Raw genomic sequence first — 13,210 nt, 5'->3', positions numbered from 1 at the left:
TATACCCCTCTTCAAAAGGCACTGAAGGAGGTTGAAAAATGTGTTGGTTGTTTCCTCCTCAGTTCTGCTTCCATTTTAAATCATGCAGATATACAGCGCCAGGTGACGGAGGCACATCATCACAGGGCTTCCTCCACTCTCTCTCATTTCAGTGTGTGATCCAACGTAACACCCTTCAGGGGCCTCATTTATAAAACTGCTCAGGAAAGATGTCTGCAAGTGGTGACTGTGTGACAGATGACACACTGAAATTGCGTGAGCAAAAAATATTATAATTAATAAAAAAGTGTCCATGCATGTCTTTGCCTGATTGGCTTCATAAATCACATTTTGGCCAACTATCGACCAATATCAAATCTTCCTCTTCTCTCCAAAATTCTGGAGAAAGCAGTTGCTAAAAAGCTCTGTGACTTTCTCCACAGCAATAGGTTATTAGAGGATTCATCATAGCACTGAAATAGTGCAAGTCAACATTACTAATGATCTTCCACTGTCATCAGATCTTGTTAGATTTTGGTGCAGCTTTTGATACGATTGACCATCACATCCTATTAAAGAGACTGGAACATTTCATTGGCACAAAACTGGTTTAGGTCATATTTACGAGGTTTGTACTTGTTTATGATGATTCCTCTGCGATGACTTCAGTCAGCTATGGTGTTCCACAAGGGTCTGTGTTTGAATCAGTCCTCTTCACGCTACATCTGCTTCCACGAGGTCACATAATAAGGAAAATGGTTTACTGCTCATAGATCCAACACAGATGATACACAGCTGCACTTATCAATCCATCCACATGAAACAAATCAGCTGACTAAACTGGAGGTTTGTCTAAAGGAAGTAAAAACATGGATAATGTCACGATCCCTGTCTCGTGCTTCCTGTTTTATTTTGTAGACATGTCCTGTCTTTTATCTGACAGAGCTCTCAGTGGCCTATTATCTATCGAGAATACTTAACTCCCAGGATGCAGGGTTACCTGCAGGTGATTTACTTAATAAAATCCTTGTAACAGTTTGCACTTACTCTTTTCAAGTAGTTTTTACTGTAATAAGTTCAATTCGCTTGGCACAATCAAGTACATTTTACTTACCCCTGAACTTAAGGTTTGCCAAAATATCAAGTCCATGTTATTTTGTTACATTACGTTTGGATGTCAAATCTAATCAAATAAATTAAGTAAAATCAATTCTTTTCCAGCGGCAGGTATATAATCTACTTGAAAATATTAATTAAATATAATATATCTTAAACATATATATATATATATATATATATATATATATATATATATATATATATAAATATGTATATATAAAACACAACTAAACTATAGTACAAATACATATTCATCAAGAATCAATGTATTACGACATGTCTGCGTGTTAAAGCGAGTGTGTAACAATCAGTGACTAGGAGCTCTTGCTGTAATGCTTCATCGAAGTACTTTCAAATATTGCGCAACTGCAACATTCAGCTATTCAGACAAAACATCATGGGTTTTGGTTTTAAAATCAATGCATTTCAGTCCCCGTCAGCACTCAACATTTCAAATTTTAAACAAGGTTTAAGGTTTCTTTGTTGTTATTGAACATTTCTGCACAATGAAATGTAGTTACACACAGTCCGTCACACAGCAGCATAAATAGACAGATAAAAAACACAAAATAAATAACAGGATAGAAAAGAATAAAGTATAGTGCAGTGAGTCCAGTGATGTTGTATGTTTGTGATTTGAATGTCCATCACAAGTAAAGTGCTGGATGGAAGGTGCAACAACAGTCCACTTCACGTTGTCATCAGAGCTTTCACAGCCCCGGGGAAGAAGCTGTTTCTCAGTCTTTCTGTCCATGCCCTCATGACCTTGAGCCCACCAGAGGGAAGAGGATCAAAAAGACCTTGTTCAGGGTGTGTCCAGTAAGACCTGATTTTTTTCAGCTCTGTTTTCCAACCAGGTGGAGTATATATGATCCAGGGGTTTGAGAAGGGTGCAGATGATTTTTTGGGCAGTCTTGATGATACGCTGCAGGTCTTTCCTCTCCTCTGAGGTGCAGCTGGAGAACCACACAGTACGCCCATAGCTCATGACACTCTCTATGGTGCACTGGTAGAAGTTTGTGAGGGTCCGCAGAAAGAAGAGTCTCTGCTGGGCCTTCTTCACCAGCTCCCTGGTGTTCACTCCCCATGTCAGGTCCTTGGAGATGAACACCAAGGTATTTGAAACTCTCCACCTGTTCCACCACTTCTCCATCGATCATCAGACTGGTGAGTGATGGGTCCCTGCATTTCCTGAAGTCGATGCCGAGCTCCTTTGTCTTGATGGTGTTGAGGAGCAGGTCAGTGCTCCGACACCAGGATGTAAGGGCTTGGACCTCCTCTCAGTAGGCTGCCTCATTGCCGTTGGCGGTCACCCCCACTATGGCTATATTGTCTGCAAAGTTGAATATGTGGTTTGTTGAGCGAAAGGGAGTGCAGTCGTGGGTGAAGAGTGAGTAGAGAAGGGGGTCAAGAACACAACCTTGAGGGGTGCCGGAGTTGAGGATGGGGATGGATGAAGTGACGTCTCCCAGTCTCACCTGCTGAGGTCTGTGGGAGAGGAAGTCCTGAATCCAACTACAGAGGTGGTAATCCAGGCCGAGTGAATGCAGCTTAACAACCGCTTGCTTGGGTTGATGGTATTGGAAGCAGAGCTAAAGTCAACAAACATCATCCCCACGTAGGTGTGGGGGGTCGCCAGGTGAGTGAGGGCGGTGTGGAGCAGGAGTGAGATGCCGTCGTTAGAGCACCTGTTGGTCTTGTAGGTGAACTGGTATTGGTCCTGGTCAGCAGGGATGAAAGCCTTGATGTGTCTCATCACCACTCTCTCAAAGCTTTTCATGATCATCAGTGTTACCACAACGGGCTGATAATCATTCAGCAGCTGATGTGTGGGCATTGGTGTTTGAAGGTTAGGGAATTCAGAGGTGTCAAAATCCCATTGCAGGAATTGGTGTCAAATCTTAAAAAAAGAGTTCAGCTGATCAGGGAGGGAGGGGTTAACTTAGTGGGGTGGGCAGGTGTTCTGTTTGCAGTTGGAAATTGAAAAAAACTGCTGTGAATCGGAGAGTGTTGGGCCGCTGCAACTACTCACGCCGCCATCTTCAAATTACGACTATTAACGAAGAGACAAAGAAACCATAGTGTTCTGAGCAAACATTTGAACATTCAAACGTGTGTGTTCCTGACTGAATGTATGAGTGAGTGAGTGAGTGTGTGTGTGTGCAACAGTTGAGTAAGGACAAGAACAAGTGCTGTAATGCTACAAAGTGTTTTTCAAATACTGTACAACTGTCACATTCAGCCACTGGTTTTAGAAGCAGTCATCAGTTCAAATTATAAAAAAAAGATAAACCACAGTGTTCTGAGCAAACACCTCAAACGTGTATGTGTGTGTGTGTGTGTGTGTGTGTGTGTGTGTGTGTGTGTGTGTGTGTGAGAGAGAGAGAGGTAAGAGGAAAGAGGTAGACTGTGTGTAACAGTGAGTGAGCAGGAAAAGACGTAGTAATGTAATGTTTCATCAAAGTGTTTTTCAAATATTGTGCAACAGCAACATTCATCCATTCAAACCTAACCTCATAGGTTTGACATTGTAAAGTATGTCTCTTCAAATCTTAATTCAAGACAATTTCAGCTTTAATGCCTGGACTTATGGGAACAGTTTAAGTCCATCCAGATCCAAGAGAAGTTTCTGGAACATTTCAAAAGTGTAGCGCAGTCATGGGGGATATGCAAGGTTGGGGGCATATATAAGTCCCATTAGCAGTGCACAAGCTTTGGCAGCATTCCCGCATGTAGGCAATCCTTCCTTGCCTTCAAGAAGTGAAGCATCCACATAGTCCTCTCCTTCATTCACATGAACAACCAGGATCTTAAGGAAGTGCTGAGTGATGTCACTGTGACTGCCCTCCTGCATAAAAGGAACAAAAATGATAATGTATTGAGAAACAAATATAAATAATAATTTTGAATTGTTCAAGTACCATCATCAGGTGAAGGAGTAAGGAGGCAGAGGGAAACCTTTGAGATGAGAGAGAAGATGTGTAACTGGTCTCCTTCAGAGCATGTAAATGCTGTGAAACAGCTGAACTATTCCTCTACAGGGCTGATGGGTTGCTGATCAGAAAATAAAAACTCAAGTTGCTCAGAGAAGGTATCTGCTGGTATGTACACGATCAATGAAAATTGCAATTTCAATGAACTGCAGAAATGGCTAAATGAATTCTGATGTCTTTCTTTGCAGCCACTTATGACAATAGAGTGCATGCGTATGGGCTTTAACATGAGAGCACAGGTGAGCTGGTCCCGGCCTCTGGCTGTTTGTGGGGGAATTACACTAGATAAAAAAGAAGACATCCATCCATTTTCTTCCACTTATTCCTGTTAAGAGTCGCGGGGGGCTGGAGCCTATCCCAGCAGCTACAGGCGAGTGGTGGGGTACACCCTGGACAGGTCACCAGTCCATGGCAGGGCCAACACATACAGACAGACAATTCACACTCACAGTCAATTTAGAGTATTCAATTATGCATGTCTTTGGATTGAGGGAAGAAGCCAGAGTATCCACACAGGAACAGGGAGAACATGCAAACTCCACACATAAAGATCCACTGCCCGAGCTGGGACTCGAACCCAGAACCTTCTTGCTGTGATGCGACAGTGCTAAGCACTGCACCACCGAGCTGCCTGAATAAAGACTTCAACTTAAAATAAAAACCTGCGGTTGGAAACTGTGACATGCAGCAGAGATGCAAGTCTGTGTTTTTTAATCTACAAGTATCATTTTAGTGTTTCTTCTGGATTTTACAATATTCTGTTGTATATTTTAATGCAACTTTTGGGGCATCACAGCAGAATATGAGCTTTGCCTTACTTTTAATGCTTGTCTGCCCTTCTGTCTAGAAAAACCTACACTTTTAACATGAATGTCAAAACTTTGTGGTATACATGAAACAATGCCCTACATGGCAGTCCTCAAAAAGGTCCTCTTCTTTCTGACCAAAGTAGAGTATGAGGGTGCTTAGTACAGTTTCACACCTCATTTCAATTCCTTGGAACTGTCAACAGATTAAAATCAGGTAAATACTGAGAAATGATTCCTACAAAATGAACTAAGAAATGAAAAAAGGACAAAGAAATGAGAGATGAATTGAATGTGGCAGTGACATGTCACAAATCTGGACATTTTTTAATTGACCAGTCATTTCTGACATGACAGCCAAAAATGTACAAGTTAAAAACCATCAAGTTAGGTAACGCTCTGCTCACCTGACTTAGTTTGTGGATTAATGGTCACAGCTTTGCACCCAGGACAACCCCCTTACTTCTCATCAGAACAATGAGTTTGGTGTGTAGCTATCAAGTCTGGACATAAAGGTCTGTTCTAGGGAAATCGTTGTTATCCTTTAGAATGTGTTTTGCCGTGAGGGGTCTGAGGGACCGTGGGGTGGTACGTGCCCAATCGTTTTGAACAAGCTGAAGGCTACTGACGTGAGGAGAGTCTGCTGCCTCGGCTTCCAACCGCATCTGAGCTGACTGATGGGGAACCTGGGGAGGGCTGCTCAACGTCCCCACGCCATGGGGTGAAGCTCAGCCACCAGGCCAACTCGGGAGCAGACACCAGCAGCGGGCCACAGCCAGCTACCTAGCCAACCCAGAAACAGCCACCAGCACTGGGCGGAGCTAGCAGGCCCGGGAGCAGATACCACCAGCGGGCGGCAGCTAGCCAGCAGCGGGCGGCAGCGAGCAGCTGCCAGCGGGCAGCAGCCAGCTAGCAGCGGGCAGTAGCCAGCGGCAGCCAGCCAGCAGAGAGGGGCAAATAGCGGCAGCTAGCCGCTATAAAGCCTATGATGAATTTACATGAATTTGTAGATTATTATATGATAAAAACTGCCCAATCAAACTGTTCTATAGACATTGTAAACAAAACAACAATCAATGGATCACAAAAGGTTTACGAAATGCCTGCAAGAAGAAAAATACATTATATAGAGAATTTTTAAAACGGAGAACGAAAGAAGCTGAAGATAAATACAAGAAATATAAAAACAAGCTAACCAATATTATGAGAATATGTAAAAAGGAATATTATGACAAAATACTTGAGATTAACAAAATAATATTAAAGGGATATGGAAAATTCCAAATACTGTTATTAAGAACAAGCCCAGACATAATGAGTATCTGAAGGACTTTACTGAAAATGAAAAAAGGATAAATAATATGGATGAAGTAGTAAACAAATTCAATAATTTCTTTGCAAAGGTTGGACCAAACCTCGCAGCAGAAATACCTGACACAATACCAGCAAATACAGCTGAGAACCTTATAGACTCAAATCCCAGCTCAATGTTTTTAAAAGCCATTGACGAGGATGAAATTGTTGACATTGTCAACAATTTTAAAAATAAAACTTCAACGAATCGACATGAAGATAGTGAAAAGAAGAATTGGGGGGATATCCAAACCGCTCACACACATCTGCAACTTGTCATTAAAAAACGGTCAAGTTCCAAATAGAATGAAAATAGCAAAAATCATACCTACGTTCAAAGATGGTGACAAATCCCACTTCACAAACTACAGACCTGCCTCTCTCCTTCCACAATTCTCAAAAATTCTAGAAAAAGTATTTAACAACAAATTGTGCAACTTTATAGATAAACACAATCTACTTTCCAATAGTCAGTATGGTTTCCGTTCAAACATAACAACCTCATTAGCTGACAAGCAACCAGAGTTCAGACCAGCAGGCAGAGCTGCAGTTTAACACGCCCCTCTGCTGGTTCCTTCGTGTTGTCACCCACCCAGCCTATAGAAACTGTGTCTGCCCTGAGGCTGTATAAGCCTACACCCAAATCTGGAGGAGTAACTTATAGCAACTTAGTTAAAATTAAAACCACTGCTCCAGCAAACCAACCCAGTAAAACTATTAAATGTGGTTTGCTTAATATTCGATCTCTTGCATCCAAGTCTCTCCTAGTGAACGATTTAATTACTAATTATCAGATTGGTGTATTAGCACTCACTGAAACCTGGGTGCAGCAAGATGAGTATGTTAGTTTAAATGAATCTTCCCCTCCTGGTTACATTAACTACCATATACCTCGCACCACTGGCAGAGGAGGAGGAGTAGCTGCAATCTATCAGTCAAATTTGGTGCTTAACCCTCGACCTAACAGTTCCTATAACTCATTTGAGAGCCTTATTGTCAGCTTTTCCCATCCAGACTGGAAAGCAGAGAAACCACTCTTACTTGCTGTGGTGTATCATCCTCCTGCAAATTATTCTGAGTTCTTAGAAGAATTCCCTGACTTTCTGTCTAACTTGGCATTGAACTCAGACAAAGTCATTATAGTGGGTGACTTTAACATCCATGTGGACGTCAATGATGATTCTCTGGCCACTGCGTTTAAGTCGCTTCTTGATTCTGTTGGCTTCTGTCAGAGGGTAAACAAACCCACTCACACTTTTAATCACATCCTTGATTTAGTACTCACTTATGGAATAGAAGCTGACCGCATCCTAGTTCTTCCTCAGAACCCCGTCTTGTCTGATCACTCCTTAATTACATTTGAATTTACTTTAACAAATTATATCCTACCTGGGAAAAAATCCCGCTTCAGTAGATGTCTATCTGACACTGCTGTTTCTAGATTTAAGGAGCTTATTTCAGCAGAGCTTGCTGCCACATCTTGTAATAATATATTGGGCAGTTATGCTGATTTCACCCCCTCGCAGGTAGACTATCTTGTGGACAGCACTGCAGCAGCCCTCCTTGGGACACTTGATGCCGTAGCTCCCCTGAAGAAGAAGGTTATCAACCAGAAAAGAATAGTTCCCTGGTACAGCCCAGAGCTGCGTGCCTTAAAACAGAAGACCAGACAACTGGAAAGGAAGACACATTCCAGCCAGCACGAGGAAGTCCACCAAGCCTGGAAGGAGAGTTTATTTATATATAAAAAAGAACTCCGTAATGCCAGAAGCGCTTACTACTCGTCCCTGATAGAAAAGAATAAGAACAACCCCAGGTTCCTCTTCAGCACCGTGGGCAGGCTCACCAAGAACCATAGTGCTGTTGAGCCATGCATCCCCCCAACTCTCAGCAGTAACAACTTCCTTTCTTTCTTTACTGAAAAGATTGTGAATATTAGAACGAAGATTGCCAGTAATGGAGGACAGACTACAGTCCCCATAGAAGCACCTCTCAGACTTGGTGCATACTTGGACAGCTTCTCCCCCATCGACCTGTCAGAATTAACTTCTGCAGTCGGTTCCTCCAAGTCAGCCACTTGTCTGCTGGATCCCATCCCAACAAGCCTCCTTAAGGATGCCTTCCCTCTCGTCAACACTTCTATATTAAATCAAATTAATCTTTCCTTAGTCACAGGTTATGTGCCACAGGCCTTTAAGGTGGCTGTCATCAACCCTTTACTTAAAAAACCTTCTCTTGACCCAGATGTGTTAGCCAACTATAGGCCAATATCCAACCTCCCCTACATCTCCAAGATCCTTGAGAAGGTTGCCCTGGAGCAGCTACATGAACATCTGCACAGCAACGAGCTCTTTGAAACCTTCCAGTCTGGATTCAGGGAACACCATAGCATTGAAACAGCACTGGTCAGAGTCTCTAATGATCTTCTTATAGCTTCAGACAGAGGTCTTGTCTCTGTGCTTGTCCTTTTGGACCTCAGTGCTGCATTTGACACCATCGACCACAGCATCCTGCTACAGAGACTAGACCATGACATTGGGATTAAAGGACCTGCCGTAAAATGGTTCAAGTCCTACTTTTCTGACAGGTTTCAGTTTGTAAATGTTAATAATGACCATTCTGAGTATAGCAGAGTTACATATGGTGTACCACAGGGTTCAGTTTTAGGACCGATTCTCTTCACTCTTTACATGCTCCCATTAGGTGACATAATTCGGAAGCACTCGATCAACTTCCACTGTTATGCAAATGACACACACAACTTTACTTGTCGATGGAGCCAGACGACACAAGCCAGCTTACTCATCTGCAAGACTGCCTGAAAGACATTAAATCCTGGATGTCTTCTAACTTCTTAATGCTCAATTCAGATAAAACTGAGGTAATCATTTTTGGACCTAAACACCACAGGGACACACTCTTGAATCGGATCTCTACTCTAGATGGCATCACCCTAGCTTCGAGTACAACTGCAAGGAACCTTGGGGTCATTTTTGACCAGGACCTTTCCTTCAGCTCCCACATAAAGCATGTGACTAGGACCGCCTTCTTCCATCTGCAAGTATCGCTAAGATTAGGAATATCCTTTCCCAGAGTGATGCTGAAAAACTGGTGCATGCATTTATCACTTCTTGGCTGGACTACTGCAACTCTCTCCTGTCAGGATGTCCTAAATACTCTCTAAAGAGTCTCCAGCTGGTCCAGAACGCTGCAGTGAGGGTTTTGACGGGAGTTAAGAAGAGAGAACACATCTCTCCCACTTTAGCTTCTCTCCACTGGCTTCCTGTGGGATCTAGAATCGACTTCAAAGTCCTTCTGCTAACTTATAAGGCTCTCAATGATAAAGCTCCATCCTATTTGAAAGAGCTCATTAGTCCCTACTGTCCGACCAGAGCACTCCACTCCCAGAATGCAGGTCTTTTAGTGATTCCCAGTATCAATAAAAACAGACTGGGAGGTAGAGCCTTTAGTTACCGGGCTCCTTTACTGTGGAACCAGCTCTCTCCATGGGTCAGAGAGGCAGACACTTTAACTACGTTTAAGTCCAGGCTTAAGACCTTCCTCTATGACAGAGCCTTCAGTTAGGACTGGTTCAGGTAGCTCTGAACCATTGATAGCTATGCTGCTACAGGCTTAGACTGCTGGGGGACACATCAGGTTACATGGAGCCCTTCCCTCCTCTCCTCTCCTCTCCTCTCCTCTCCTCTCCTCTCCTCTCCTCTCCTCTCCTCTCCCCCTCTCTCCTCCTCTCCTCCCTGCACATTTTTGGAACTGTCATTACCATTACTTGTTGCACTTTGTAGTTTGGCCTTGGTGTCTCGCAGTCTCTCTGTGTTTCCACAGATCCACCAGAGCCCCAACCGCCGCCTGCATCGCCCCCCCCCCCCCCTATTCCCTACTGTTACACCGGCCTGCGCTCCCCTTCCATGAACCAGTCTGCCATCCAGTCCCCCATCAAGCTGGCTTTCTCTCCCTGCCTCCCCTACCAGAAGCTTCCTTCTTCAGCTGTTATTAACATTTCCGTGTTTCCCACATTTTGTATTGTAAACTGTTTTCTTGTCTGTAACAACATCTACTGCACGTCTGTCCGTCCTGGGTGAGGGATCCCTCCTCTGTTGCTCACCCTGAGGTTTCTCAGATTTTTCCCTGTTAAAAGGGTTTTCTATGGAGTTTTTCCTCAGTCGATGAGAGGGTCTAAGGGCAGAGGATGTTGTTATGATGCCATGTGAAGCCCTTTGAGACAAACTGTTTGTGAAAACGGGCTATACAAATAAAATTGCCTTACCTTGCCTTGCCTTGCCTTTAATAGAACTCATTGAAAAAATAACTAATTCCATGGATAAAAAGAAATTTACTGTTGGAGTGTTCATAGATTTAAAAAAAAAGCCTTCGACACAATTAATCACGATATACTTACAAAAAAATTAGATCAATATGGAATCCGGGGTCCTGTATTGAATTGGGTGGAAAGCTATTTAAAGAACAGGAAGCAATTTGTGAAGATGGGTGAATTTAAATCAAATTATGTTGACACCGTGTGTGGTGTCCCTCAAGGGTCAATTTTAGGGCTGAAATTATTTAATATATACATTAACAACCTCTGCAAAGAGTCTGATATATTGAAATGTGTATTGTTTGCTGATGACACAAACTTCTTGGGAACAGGTGAGAACTTGCAGCTACTTTTGGACGTGATCACCTCTGAAATGAACAAAATGAAAAAATGGTTTGACCAAAACAAGTTATCATTAAACATAAGTAAAACTAAGTTTATGGTATTCGGAAATTACAAATTACCTAATCAAATCCAATTGCAGATTAATGGAATTCAACTAGAAAGAGTCAAGACAATAAAATTCCTGGGCGTGATCATTGAAGAAAAAATCATCTGGAAGTCTCACATCAAACGTGTTCAAACCAAACTGTCAAGAAGTATTTTAGTTTTATCAAGGGCAAAGCATTTCATGAACTCTAGATCACTACTCATCCTATACAACTCACCGGTTCTACCCTATCTAAACTACTGCTCGGAGGTCTGGGGGAACACATACAGACGCTCACTTCATTCCTTGTGCATCATTCAAAAAAGAGCAATGAGAATAATTCATAACGCAGGTTATCAGGATCACACAAATCAATTATTTTTACACTCTAAATCATTAAAACTCCCGGATCTGATCAACTTCAAAACTGCACAAATAATGTTTAAAGCAAAAAATAACTCATTACCGGCTCATATACAGGGGATATTTTTTGAAAGAGAGGGAGGTTATAACCTCAGGGTCCAGTCTAATTTTAAAATCATATATAGACGCACAACCCTGAAGAGCTTTTGCATGTCAACCTATGGAGTTAAACTTTGGAACAGCCTGAGCATGGATCTAAAACAAAGTCAAAACATATCACAATTCAAAAATAAATATGAAGAAATGTTTTTCACAAATTACAGGTGTGAATAAACCATATGTCCATCTAGACTCATAAATGTATAAATAAAGTGATGTATATGATATATGTATTGTGGGTAACGGTTGGTATAAGAATCTGAGCAATATTATATTTATTATAATACATCTGCATTGTCCTAACAAAGTGGTAATCGAATGTTATAGTGATAATAGTGTATAATGTCTATAGTACATATGTAGCAGCTTTGCTGTAAACTAGAGATGGGGTAGGACCACATAAGTTTTACTTCTTCCTACTCCTTTTCGAGCATGACATTTAATGTTATAATGTCGTTTTTTCCTTTCTGTTCTGTTTTATTGATGCTTAATTTGAATTTTATTTTGTGTTTTATTTATTTTCTTACTATTGTTATTATATGCTCAAAATAAAGATTTCAAATCAAATCAAAAACAAATCAGAATGCTTCCATGATCTGAAATGATAAGATTCACATGCAAATCTGTGCTTAATAGAGACAATGTATACATGTCACACATAATATTCAAGGATTTTTTTTTCACACACCTCAGAATAAAGCTGGCCATCTTTCTTGGAAATCAGCAGCAGCTGGACTACCACAGACAATCTCAATCCTCCGCAAGGAAAATGTTCTTGCCATCTTTTCTTGAATCACCTTAGTGTTGTTCTTCTTCTTAACTTCTTCAAGAAGCTCCTGTCTTGACCTCTGCCCTCTTTGGTCTTTTACAATTTTTGGCAGGCTTTCTCTCACCAGGGGGTCTCCTTTTCAAGGTATTTATGTCAAGCTCCGGACAGTGTATGACAAGCCTTCTCATTTTGGAACGGTAATTAGCCATCTTGAACTTCAAATGCTGCTGCCACCCATACATGCCTGAAAATGATGTTACAGGTGCCCTGAGACAAGGATGCTTGTGAATCAGAGCTTCCACAACTGCCTCCATTTGAAGTCCAGTGGGGTAGCCAGTGAATTTAAAGATGGCTTCAACAAGTCTCTCAAGTGTGTCACAGTTCATGCTTGGATTCTGAAGGAGTGAGCTATCACCTTCATAAGCACTATTTCCTTCTCGAAGGAGTATCTCAACCTTGTATGAGAAGGTGGGAATCACAAAATTAGTTGCCCAACGTTCTGATCTGTGCTCTGGGGGTGTTGGCAGAATGATGGTGCTTGCTGAACTATGTGAGAAAGTGTCATCCTGGAAAGATTGATCCAGAGGTGAGACAGAAGACGAGGATGTACCAGGCTCGTCAATGGGACTAAATGTGAGAATAACAGAAGGTTTTAACTAGTTTGATTGTGTCTTTGTCCTTAATCAAGTCTGTTGATGTTGAAGTAAAGAACTGATTGTCAAAGTCTTTGTCTATATACATAACATTCCATCCATCAATTTTCTACCACTTATTCCTATTAAGGGTCGCAGGGGGGCTGGAGCCTATTCCAGTGGCTACGGGCGAGAGGTGGGGTACACCCTGGACAGGTCGCCAGTCCACTGCAGGGCCAACACATATAGACAAACAACCATTCACACTCACATT

The 13,210-nt window shown here is 42.0% G+C and overlaps 2 pseudogenes; one reads left to right on the top strand and one right to left on the bottom strand.

Moving 5' to 3' along the window:
* Nucleotides 1-3,685: 3,685 nt before the first annotated feature.
* On the bottom strand, nucleotides 3,686-12,317 carry LOC147250457 (uncharacterized; annotated as a pseudogene).
* Nucleotides 5,614-10,816, top strand: LOC147250458 (uncharacterized; annotated as a pseudogene).
* Nucleotides 12,318-13,210: the final 893 nt, after the last annotated feature.

The sequence above is a fragment of the Aulostomus chinensis genome, chromosome 13 (genome assembly GCF_037954235.1).
Source record: "Aulostomus chinensis isolate RoL2024-O1b breed Wild chromosome 13, RoL_Achi_v1.0, whole genome shotgun sequence".
Taxonomy (NCBI): Eukaryota; Metazoa; Chordata; class Actinopteri; order Syngnathiformes; family Aulostomidae; genus Aulostomus; species Aulostomus chinensis.
Note: the sequence above shows the minus strand (reverse complement) of the source record. Positions and strands in the feature narration are given on the sequence as shown.